The sequence below is a fragment of the Lates calcarifer genome, linkage group LG4, assembly GCF_001640805.2.
Source record: "Lates calcarifer isolate ASB-BC8 linkage group LG4, TLL_Latcal_v3, whole genome shotgun sequence".
Lineage (NCBI taxonomy): Eukaryota > Metazoa > Chordata > Actinopteri > Centropomidae > Lates > Lates calcarifer.
In genome coordinates, this window is record NC_066836.1 from 8459263 (window position 1) to 8472478 (window position 13216).

Sequence of the window (13216 nt, forward strand, 5' to 3'; positions counted from 1 at the left end):
TTGTCCTTTTAAGGAAAAATACCAAAAATGAGCTGTTTCATAGCTTCTCAAATGTGAGAATGTGCCACTGTTTTCTGTTTTATATCATTGCAACATGCAAAACTGACTGAGAGCTGCTGTCTAAATACACATATGCCAAATTTAGAATTAATTTAGAAACAGGGTCTCCATTACACAGTTTGCTAACTGATTAATTGACTAACCAGCTCTAAAAGTTATGACATTTTCTCAAAAAACCTCAAAGTTGGGAATTTGCAACATGACATTTCACAGGGCAGAGCAAGATACCGTTCTTCATGACTAGTTCAGTTTTCAGAATACAATAACACTGTGTATTACTGTGTAATCCTGACTGGAGGAGGAAAGGTCATTATGACACTGGTGAGCCAAGAATAAGAAAAGATCAGGTCAAATGATGATAAGATACCTGCAATATCAGCGATATAAGAGAGGTTACGCAATGATGTTTCCTGAAATATTCTCCCAGAAGAGCTAAAACATTGCAATCAATCAAAAGTGGTGTGGATATACTGAGAGCTTTTGAAGTCAGAGCTGTAACAATTAGTCAGTTCATTGATTAGTAGATCAACAGAAAATTAATTGTCAACAATCTTAGAATTTCTTCAGTTTTAAGCAGAAATGATAAGCTTTTTTCTGGTTCCAGCTTCTTTAATCCATCAAACCATCCATCATCTATACCACTTACTCGTAAAGGTGGTGGTGGGGCTATCCCAGCTGACACTGGGGGAGAGGCGGGGAAGCTTCTTAAATACTAAGACGTTCTAATTTTCTTTATCATATATCATAGTAAACTGAATATCTTTGGGTATTGAACAAAAAAGACATCTGAAGACATCACCTGGAGATGGAGAAATAATAACAGGCCTTGTTTTTTGTTTGTTTGTTCTTACATTTTATACTAGTATTAGTTGTAGTGAAATCTAGCAGCTACAGATTATGAAAAAAAACCCACATCCTACTCAGACCACAGTGGTTGAGAAGCACTTGTCTCAACAAATATCTACTTCCAACACTTCTTTACAGCAAAACAGATTTATGGATTTGAGGCAACACTGTGGTTTCCTGTGGACCGGTTATAGGAAATATCTAATTGATTTAAGTTTGAAACACCCTGGAGGTGAAATCAATTTCATACACATCCTCAATAAAACTAAATGTGAGATTAATATTTTTTTTCTCCTTTTCAAAACTTCTTTTCTCAGTCGATATCAATTAGCATAATTTTATTCTGGCATACGCAGATAAAACCAATCTAAGGCATCATCAGATGGCTCCCTGTATCCAACTGATCTAACTGGAAAGCTTTTTTTTGACATATTTTGCATATCAATATAGGCGTCCTCAAATTGAAATCCCTTTCTATTTTAGGAGATTGCTTTTTGATGGCTTCTCATTACAGGAATGTTGGCTATGGGTCAAATGAAAATGTCATCACAGGCTTGGCAAAGGCTGTTCAGGGGGAGTCCTCTCCGACACAGACAAACGTCTCTTTACAGTTTAACCACCTTCGCTTGGGAGATGATGAATCATGGAGCCCAGTGGAGAGGGCGCATGATGATGGGAGGGTGAATGAGCGTTTGACGAGGTGCCAGTCAGCCTGTTTGTGACAACCTTACACGCTTCCTACGGTGTTACTCACAAGCCATAATCACTTTAAGTCAGAGAGTTCTGCTCAGGCTTGTCACACTTGCTTCTGTAAGTTTCCTCCAATAAAAAAAGAAAGAAAACTGAGGTGACACATTGGGGGAAAAAAAAGATCTGTACACTGTAAATCATATGGGAAGTTAGTGGAATCAACTATATTAATTTCAAGTTAATTCAACTGACAAAATGTCTAATTTCTATTTTATTACCTCTGTAGAATTTAGAAACATGCAAGTCCTTCAACTTAAAATAACCATCTAGGTCGGTTAGGATATCACCTGTACCACCGTTACAGTGGCAGGCGTACCAGACCTTCGTCGTCATGGTAAAAGTAGTTACAACCTATAGGAGCGTACCAGTGGCATATATATCAGACCTTTGTGACAATAATAAATACGTTAAGGTTGTGGATAGATGTCATGTATGTTGTCATGTATGAAACAAACAATGACGACTATCAGTTTCAAACGGGAAACGCACAACAGTTTCCACTGTCACAGTCCTATGTTTTGTTGTCTCACCCATCCACCCAAACCTCACTTTAAATACTACATAATTATTAAAGTCACGAAACAATAAAACGTTACTGTGGGTCATAATAAGCTGCTTGTACAGACGACCTATGGGCTTGTTTTTTCAAAAGACAGTTTCAAACATTTGTCTCAAAAAAAAAAAGGTGGTGTTCACATGTCGAGGAAATTTAAAGTCGTGGGATCAATCCTGTGCTTTATAGAATATTGTTATTTGTGTGATATGAACAAATCATCAAGAATCAAACTAAATTGAAATGAATACATTCTGGACATTGTATATAGTTTGATATACAATGGATAATGGATATATATATATATATATATACACACACACACACACACACACACATATACACACATATATACAGTTTATATACAGTCCAGTCCCTCTCTCTCTCTCTCTCTCTATATATATATATATATATATGTGTACTATTTCTGTTGTCAAGATGATCCATAAGGGAAAATAATTGTTAATTGAAACTTCCTTATATGTATGTGATTTCTTTTGCCTGTCGAAGTTTGTTTCTGTGCACCCACTTTGCCTCTCATCTGCCTCTCTCTCTGCTCTATACTTTGTGAAATGCTCTTCTGAACTCCCTCTGCTTCCGGTGGCATTGAGCTGTCTGAATGGGCTGAACTCATTGAATAAGGACACAAAACGCTGTGAGCTTGATTCACTCTTTCTCAATAGACCCCTGAACACAAAAATCAGCCTTTCATGTCTCTTGAGCGTCAAATAAGCGCCATCTGAGTCGAGGTTAAGAGTCAAAACAGCTCAGTAATTTCACCTGTGTCTCCATGGTAACGCTTTTGCTATTACCTCAACATACATAGCCCCCACCCTGCTCAATACCATGTCTGTATCCTCTGCAGTACAAAGGAGGCATTCCGCAGCCGGGTGCTGTGTTCACACATGCACTTAATCAGACAAAAAAAAAAAAAGAAGTAGTTTGTGTGTTTGCTTGTTGAATCGATACTTTGCGGTGTTTCTCTCATGATGAGCAGGAGGTCAGAGGCAGCGATGTTGAATGTAGAGGTTCAAGCTGCGCAGAGAAAGTCAAGCAGTAACGAGCAACCTGTGGCGTGGTGGTGCATGAGTCTGCTTTTTGAGTGTCAATGCGGTAATGAGGTTTTATTCAGACAGAAGTTGTGTCAGGACATCAGCCCCTTGCGTGTGGACAAATATCCCTCTATCTGAATCTGTAAACTATGTTTTAGTATTTGTATTTTGTAGCCTAATGATGAGCAGTCCTGGAAATGAGACAGAGAGGCGGGGGTGTAATGAAGAGGGAGAGAGGTGAGGGCAGAAGTATTGTTTGTGTTTGTGTTTTTGTGTGTGTGTGTGTGTGTGTGTGTGTGTGTGTGTGTGCGTGCGTGTGCGCGCGCGCAGGGGGTGGTTGGCATTCATAACAGGAAGCATGCAGTTGTTCCAATCACTGATTAATTAGATCATCATTCTCTCATACTTCTATTGTTCATCTTCTCTTTTGTGTGTGTGTGGGTTCATCTAGTATTTCTGGAGCTGAGGTCAGCTGGCTGCCGAGGTGCTAGTGTGCTAATGCAGAGGAGGCATTAACCCCACTCTCTCTGCATGAGAGACCGCTTGGCGAGCATCCGTCCCCTGAGACTGGTGGCATGCTTCTGTCTGCCTGCCAATCGTATTTCCCGGATATCTTGCACACTTATTTCATTTTGGCCTGTTTCACAGCCCCATATTGATTTCTGAAACATCACATCAGTGTGAGGATGAGGGGCCTTCTTTCAAACACAGGGTACTGAAATAAGCTTGTTCTGTTTGTCCGCGGCTGATTGTGGAAGTCAGTAAAATAAATTCCTTTGTGATCATGTGATTTGTGGATTTAAGGAAGTTATTAATTAAACCAGAGGTGATTTTAAATTCAAGTTTCTTTACTCTTCTTTTTTCTTTATGCCAAATGTACTTGTATGTTCCTTTTCTCTGCTTTCAAACTCTTTTATCTCTATTTGTATAACCTTTCTCTTCAACAGCTTTTATTTCCCTGGTTGCTTTTCATACCTTGTGCGCTTGCTCTGTCTGGCTTAGTGTGTCGAAACCAGCGGATATGAGACAGCAGGCTGGGTATCGGAGACGTCGCTGTCTGTCTGTCAGTCCCTGTGGTACATTAGCCGTCCCTTACCATGTATTATTGATTCCCTCTCTCTAATCACTGTCTCCAGTGTTCCAGATGAGCCTTTACTGCCAGCAGCGCCTGCACTCCACGGAGTTTATAGCAGCCACAGTCCTGGCTAAAGCACAGCTCTGAAAGATCCTGCGGTTTTCAAGAAGCAACAACAACAGGTGAAGTCTCCTGAACTCACGTCTGAAGCTGAACATTTACAGAAAATTCCACTTTTTCAAACTGAGTTTTACTCTAATAATTGTGGCCATTATGACTAATGCATCATGTTAACTTTGCACTTGCCACCTCCATTGTTGAGATTTAGGAAATGGCGGTTACGGCGAACCATCATACATCAGAGCTAGCAGAGAGAACTTTCCAAAAACCTTTTACATTTTACATAAACCATTTTGAATGCCTTTCTCTGACTTCAACCAAAAATAAAGACAGAAATTAGCTGGATTAGCTTTTGTATAACTGCATCGGGATCTATGTCCAGCACAACTTAAAATCCCTGGGTCCATGGGTACTGGGTAAACCATTATAATCTTTTAGTGTGCAATAGCTTTTCTTTAAAGAGCTATATGAACAGGCCCTCGTCAGAAGTAAAATTTACATGGTCAATGTATTCAACAAGTGTGAAAAATATCTCAGTATCACGGCAGATTTCCATAAAAATTGGGCAATACATACAAATGGTGAGCAAGGTTGCAAATGGACAATCACATAGTATACAATTAGACTAAGTTAGTCCAGTTGCTCCAGAGATTGTTGTGGGAGCAAAAACTAAGTTGGCAGCCTACTGTTTTTTGAATGATTGATATCAGAGACAATTAATTTTCTAATCATGAAACTGACAAAGAAACACATCATTGTTGATCTGTATTGATGTAGATATATTGTTCGTATGGATTAGAGTTTAAGCCCAAACGGTAAAAAAAAAAAAAAAAAAAAAAAATCGGGTGATTTTAATTTATCACAGATAAGCAGGTACTGGTATGCATTTCAGTCAACAAATGACATGAACATGAGTACAGAAATGCCAAAGATCTGTTTTGAAAGTGTCACCTTATTGTAGTCTGTCCACCAGAGTAGTGGCAGGTTTATTTTTCCAAATGCAAAATATTTTATGAAACCTTATAAAAATATTATGTGATGGGTTTTATAAATATAATTAATATCTGCCAGTATGTATTTTTGGATTTTGGAACTCTCAAATATCAATGCCCGTATCACCCTCAAAAATCACAAATCACTACAATCAGAGTATCAATAAGTAGACTTATCCACAACTGCCTAAAAAAACAGTTTCAGAAAGCTTTTGCAACGTTCTGTGTTTGGAGGGATCGACATGTTGAACTGCTATCAGAACTCAAAATGAATCATGATAGAGACCATTTAAACTCAAGTTGTTTGTAAAGAGAAACAGTTTGTAAAGAGAAACTGAACTGTGTACTCATGATTTTTGCTGCAGCATTGTGTTCTATATTGTTCTTTATGTGTTTTCCTAATGGGCACTGCAAAGAAGCTGAAGTTGTAAATACTGGGTTATGTGGCAAACCAACATTAATTATTTACATTAAATTTCACCAGAGAGACAGCCGTAATGAAGTTATGACCACCATACAAAGGCTGTATGTGCTATACTTTGCCTGTGCATTTGACAGGGTTAAAACGGATGTAGACAGAGCTGTGAGATAAAGCCCAGATTTTCTCTGCCCTTTCAACTATTCAGTCAGTCTTTGTTCTGTGATTCTGAGAGACAGATTCCACACAGCGGGAAATCAATTACATTCACACCAATATGGATCAGAGACCACTGGTGATCTGCATTTTTTTTCCTCCCTCTGCTTCTCTTCACCCCTGTGTCTTGCAGAACAGAGAATTCTTAGCTTTTTGAAAGAAATGACTACTTTTGTGTGAATCTCTGCTGGGCGCTTTGGCGCAGAGCGAAACACTGCACACAACGGGGGTGTGCTGCAATGTGGGAGGAAGAGTAGGGACACCGAGCGAATGTGTATGTACAGGGAGTGGGGAGGGGGGTTACAAAGTGGGCCCATGAACCCGCAGCATTACAGGTCCCCTCTGATGTCACACTGACATCATTGCCTCCCAGCCCCACCCGCCATACACTCTACACAAAAACACATTTACATCAGTCTGACTCATACTGCACCATTAAGTTGTAGATCAATAATCTACTGATGTCATTAGGAAGAAGGGAAAACCTGTATCTGTAAATCACATTAACCATTATTTATCAACCTTTAACTGATATCTTCATCATCATGTAATCAAGCTTCATATCTAAATGGCAACGTAGGCGCTAAAATAATTCACACTTTGCTAAAGTTTGAGGTGAAGTCAAACTTTAGAAAGTGCGTCAAATATTTTGGAAACCTGTACCCTTTTCCAACAATCACTGTGGCATTCAAGCCAAAGCTCAGGGTTAGTGCTTTCTTCACACTTTTTCACAAAGCACAGATGGAGAAATGTTTGTTGCCTTCGAACAACAAAAGAACAAAATCTGAAAGAGGGTTACATCACTTGCACTTGATTCAGCGCAGTCCTTGACTTAATTACATTAGACCAGAGGCATTCAGCTTACAAAGGAATGAATAGAAAGATAAAGAAATTAAAAAATAAAATGAAATAAAAGGGGGAAAAAAAATCATGAAATATGGATGGTTCATATTGACTGATGAAGTGATTCTGTCATTGATGAAAATCCCTTGAGAAATTCAAGAACTGTTTAAAAGACAGTTTTCATGTGAGAGGCAAAGAGGATCACCTCTCCCCTGAGGGAAAGTCAGTGAAAAGAACAAACTTGACAAACTCAGATAAAGCCAACATCACGACTCCTCTTAGAGCAATAGCCATTTGATTATTTTTTGTCCATTTCCAACCTACAGTAAGGCTGTTTCTGGTTTTAAAAAAATGGTTATGAAAGTTTTTTTTCTAATCTATAGTACTACAGTTCTCACAGGAACATATGTAAAGTATATGTGGGCAGCAGCCATTGTCTCACACACAATCATAGAGAATAAACATCTAAAAACATGTGCTGTGCTCCTAATAAACTGCAGCAGGCAAGCACATATCAGCTATGGTATGCAGTACATTATTCACTTACAGTGCATATCACACAGTCACAAATTCAAGGCTCAGACCAGACAATCTCTTGCAACAAAATGTTGCGCAGTGTTGTCTAAGCAGTGGTTGCCCATCAGCACATAATACAAGCTCAGTGTTACCAATGAGTGAGGCTGAGTGAACATGTGCTCAGCGGTGTAGACATAACTGTGATACAAAGCAGCAAGCGGTCACATAATCCCATTGCCTTGAGTAGAATTATTTCTCTGTTGCCAAGCTGAGTATGAAGTGTGTGGAGGAAATTTGACTGTGATAATGTGACAAAAGCTCTGTTAAGTTTCCAATGATGCAAATATTACATGAAAATCATTCTGTAAATGTGCAGTATGTACAAGATAGATTACAGATTTCTAAAACCCATACATTATTATTTTCTACTAGACTTAACTTGCAGTTAGCCTAAAGAAAACCACCCTAAAACAATAGCAACAACTGGGTGTAAAAGTTCCAAAAAACAATTAAAACATAACTATTTACACTTACTTGCCAGTTTATTAGGTACATCTAGTTACTAGTAAAATTACTGCAGTCTAACAGCATTCCTGCAATACATCCTTCTTTTATGTAAGTTATAATGTTTTGTTTTTGCTAAAACTGTTGTAAAGAAGCACTGACTTAACTGAATGGTCATTTTGGAGGCTGCATTTTGTGGTGCTGTTGAATTGTATTGCAGGTGTTTCAATAACTTTGTCCACCCTATTTATATCAATAAAGGTAAGTTAAATAACAGAAACACTTCTCTGTGTAATGCAATGCAGTTCAACAGCAATACTAACAACATCCCCAGAGTGACAATCTCTCTAAAACTATACAAACAGTCATGAAGATAGGATTTGTTTTAAGACTGTTGTATTAGACTGCATCAGATGTACCTTATAAATTGGCGACTAAGTATATCAGCACAAAAATCTACATGCCAAAGACAAACAAGCTTAGCCAGTCCAAGCAGGGATTCACAGATACACCACTATGCATATCACCCATGTATATAAAGAGATATCACCATATGCACACGCTGCAGATAGCTAGCACATGGAGGCACCATCACAACCGAAATTGGCGTCCAGCAAACACCAAAACATTAACCACAAGCGAAAAGACAACAGCTAATGCTTCTCAGCATGATAAAGGAAAGCCTACAAACACTAACTGAACAGAAGCAAGTTAGCACAAACACTTACCTTAGCTGCCCAGGTGAGGTGAAGCAGTATGATCCATGGAGGAAACAAGCCTCTTGTCAAGAGTTGCTCAAGTCCAAAGCTGGTGAAGCAGGACAGAAAAACTTCAGTTTAAAATTATTTCACATGATTATTTCTCCAAAAGTCACTTTGAGGCAACAGGAGTGAACTTTACTCAAGCTAGCTTGTCTAAGGAATGCTACATTAACCCCAGATGTATTTGAAACAGCAGTTAGCTAGCTAACAAACAGCACTGCAGAAATAGCGCTGGCATACAAACTTATCGTTATAACTCGGTTAAATATGAACAGTCAGACACAACATATGTGTTTTTAGTTTCGATGAGACTTACACTTTCCAATAAAACCACACTCCATTTTCTCTGTCGCGAATAAACGTCCATTAATCCTTGGTAGTCATAGAAAAAAGCCACTCCATGTAACTCCAGACTCCGTCATGTTTCAACGTTTCCCCCAGTAGCACGATAATCCACTGACAGCCGCCATTACAGCCACAGGTACATCGCACATGGGAAATAGCGTTTACCTAATGCGACATACCTTTGATGGTGCCAGTTTAAACTAATACATGCTAAAGAAAAAAAAGAAAAGCCAACACTATACTTTCTGTTTATGTCTTCAAAGGGTAAACTGCTATATACTAAGTAGTTTTTGAGTATGTAGGCCAATACCTTTTCACTATGGTTTTACACTCAATATGTACAGAAGATGCTGTTTTCCACCAACACAGTACACAAAAAGTGGTAGAAACTCACACCTGCAAGTAATTACAATAAATTGCAGATGGTGGAAAGACAGCTGCAGATGAGAACCCAGAAAACAGATAAATAAATTATTAAATATTTGCAAAACTATTTTTGCTTTTCTTTGTTCAACTGGCAGTAGCATTCCCAAAGTAGTAGTGACTTACTTTGCTGTTAGAAGACGGTAGGTATGCTCATTTTTGAGACCCTAACTAGGCTATACTATAGAGATGAATATATTGCATATACTGTAAACAATTAGTATGCATGGAACTGGAACTGCCTATGCCTGAAAAAGCTTGTCTTAATAGGCTAGATACTGCTTTGGTGAGCAGTAGTGCAAACATTACAGTACGTTTACTCAAGTACTCTTATTTTTAAGTACTTAAGTACAACTTTATATTTCCAGTCCCCTTAATTTCAGAGTTTTTAGTCTGCAACCCTTATTTAACAGCAAACTATTCATCACTCCACACATTTTACATAAAAACATATGATGAAAATATCTCAAATTTGAATGTATCTAATAAACAGTTAAACCTGTACCTGCATGGCCCACCGCCATGCCTACATGAAATCCAGCCATCAATGATGCCATTAAGTAGGCTACACCTGGATGTTTGCTATCAAGAATTATCATATACCTTTAACTCAGCCCAGTCCTATACTGCTTTTGTAAGCTGTTTATTTCACTACATATTGACCATCTTCAGCACACAAAAAATAACTTTGGGATGAATGAGGTTCTATATGATCTTATCTTAGACATACAGATAAGAATAGCTGAACACTTCTCCCACCTGATGAGTCAGTTTGAACAAGACAGTACAGATTTAGGCTGGCTGAGGGTAAAAATGGATTATATTTATCATCACCTCTCACCATCACAATGGTTAATTCACACGACACCATTCATTAATTTAATTACTCTATGGCTGAATGGGCACGAGCCATCTCAGGTGCCCTCAGCGTTTCTTATTATAGCATTGGGGGTGGGGTGGGGGGGTCTTGTGGATTCAGCTCATCTGTTGTATTTGCTCAGTAGCTCACAGAGACCTCTCGGCCCCGGCACAATCTCACCTCATTAACATTTTAGGTGACGAGTCTGTCACAGCCTTAATTAACAATTCATGAGCACGGCTTATAGCTATATTAACATTTTACAACCAATAAATCAGCTTTCCTAATCTGCTGTGTGTGCCTGCCTGCACACAGGCCCATGTGTATGTGGATGTGTGCGAGAGACTCGGGGGGCAGGGGGGTTGTATGTGTGTGGGTGGGTGTGTTATTTGTGTACATCCACAACAGACAACTATATATCTCTCTCCCTTTGTCTCCATGTCTGTCTCCCCGTCTGTCTCTGACCATGACATTTATTTGAACTTTCTCTTAATCTTATGTTCTGATCATGGCACTTTAGTGAATCATACCGACTATGTTTTCTTCCCTCAGCAAAACAAGAAAAATCAAACCTACAGCCTGATCCAAAGGAGGTCATTCACAGTGTTACGCCAATTAATAATCTAAAAAGATAAATCCAACAAAACACTCAAAAACGCAGGCATGACACATTATGGAAAGGTCGACTAATTAGGGTGCTATTTTCAATTAGTCGACTATAACAAAGCGACGGGGTACAAGTCAGCCTCTGTCAAGTCTCTGGGAAGCAAAATAAAGGAGAAGGGAGAGAAGAGACGTGAAAGATAGATCTGAAATAATAGTAGAGTCAATTCTCAGAGGTATCATCATTTCTGCCTCCCTTACACCAAACACAAATTCAAAAAGCCTCTGAGAGTGGGTGTAACAGCATGCGATGGGACCAGAAGTCCTCAACTGCCTCATCGTGCTATAAAATGTGTCTTCATATAGTGTGGTACGTATCTAAAAGGGATAAATAATCAAGCATCCTCTCATCAGGAGTGTGATGCACACTGTCTGTAGACTATAACTTAGTCCCACGGCCTTCAGATTAAAAACATTGTCAAATTTACTTCAGCTCAAAAACATCTTGCAGTGAGTGAATGAAGTGAAATATGTGATAAAAACCCACATGTCTCATCCGCTCTGTTTTTCCATGAGGAAGTAAAAGAGAGAAATGTAATATCAAACTAACAATCTCATCACATAGCACACCCCCAAGGCAGCCCCTTGACCCCACTTTGAAAAGCACCTGTGTAGGCAGTGTGTGCAGGCCTTGGCACTCCCACTGAGTTACCCAGTGTAAGTGCAGCAGTATCATGGTATAATGCGCATGATGCATAGTATGCTTGCCAAATGAAAATGATCTCTGCAGTGCTGTTTACTGTCCCTGGGTGACACAGAAAGCCAACGTTAGATTTCTGTGGCACATTTACTGTCCACAGTGCAGCTACATGGACTGAAATTTATACAGGCCACATGATGTGAGGCAGTGTGTTCCAGGACTTACATGTACTGTATGTGATGTAATTGCTCTGTAATGTGGTGCAAAACCGGTCCTCTCAAAGAAAAAACTGCTTTGTGTTGTCTCAGTAGGGGCCACAAATGCCTTACCACAGCACCAGCACATAAGTATAAGTTTGCATAAAGATCAAGGTCAGCGCTTGAGTGGGAGGACACTGAATTTCAAGGATTCAAGAGCAGTCTTGGTGAGGGGTGGCTTTGCAAAATGCATGTCTCAATGACAAATGCATTGTATGCGGGAAAGGATCCACCCCAGGTTCAATGCAGGCTATTCCAATTCCAATCAGTCCTCCAACTTCTGCAGTCGAAAAATAAGAAATCGATCTGAGAGAGGTGAAATGTCCCTTGGATTTATGGCGAAATCAGAGTGTGTTTTTTCTTATATGGCCTGCTATTTTCCTTTAGCCATGACTCATCTTACTCCCTATTCCACATGAATGTCTGGACCTATATAAAGTTCATTACTGTTGTAGCTTGAACAGAGAGGTGAGGTGTGTGGTGTGTCATTGTGGCAGATAAGGACAGTAGGTAAAGAGTGAGAGCTCTCATCCACCTGCAAACAGAGCAGTGAAAACAGACTGTAGGCCTATTGCATGTGCATGTGATAAATAAGGGGTGGTGATGCAGAGTGCTAAGCACAGATAATTGACATGAGCATAGCATGGTAAGGTGATGGAGCTGGAGAAATTCTGTACTGTCTCAGTAATGAAATGTCCTTTTCTCACTCCAACACTTTTGGAAAAGGAATTGCCATGACTACAAGAAAGAGTTTTTGCTTTCTTTACTGCTGCTGTGCTGCCCTCTTCTGGAGACTAAAGAAACAACAAGAAAAAACAGTCACAAATTTTACTCACATGATGCCCATTAACAACATTGTCCCCTCCCCACCTCTCTCTCTCTCTCTCTCTCTCTCTCTCTCTCTCTCTCTCTCTCTCTCTGAATAACCTGGAATGTACAGCTTTGTTGAATGTGTAATGCAGGTTAAAATTATGTGTAAATGTAAGAACATGAGAGGAAATGAACAAAAGGAAATCAATACAATTGTCAATAATCATTATCATTGACATTAAAGGATTGGGTACGTGAGGGTGTTAATGACATGTCAAGTTGGCCCTTATGCTTGCTCATGTAAAAATCAATCCCCTGCACACATCAGTCACTTACATAACCTATTCCAGCGTCTCTCACTTGGCGGACCCGGTGCACACTGCCTGATGAAACAGTGCAGTCTTATTTTGGGAAGGGCTATCTCTGGCCTGACAGCAGTTCAGGAAGAAAGCTTGTTCAGTGGCAAAGGGTTCTTTGGGATGAGGGAGGGGCTGTTACTTGTGTGTATATGTC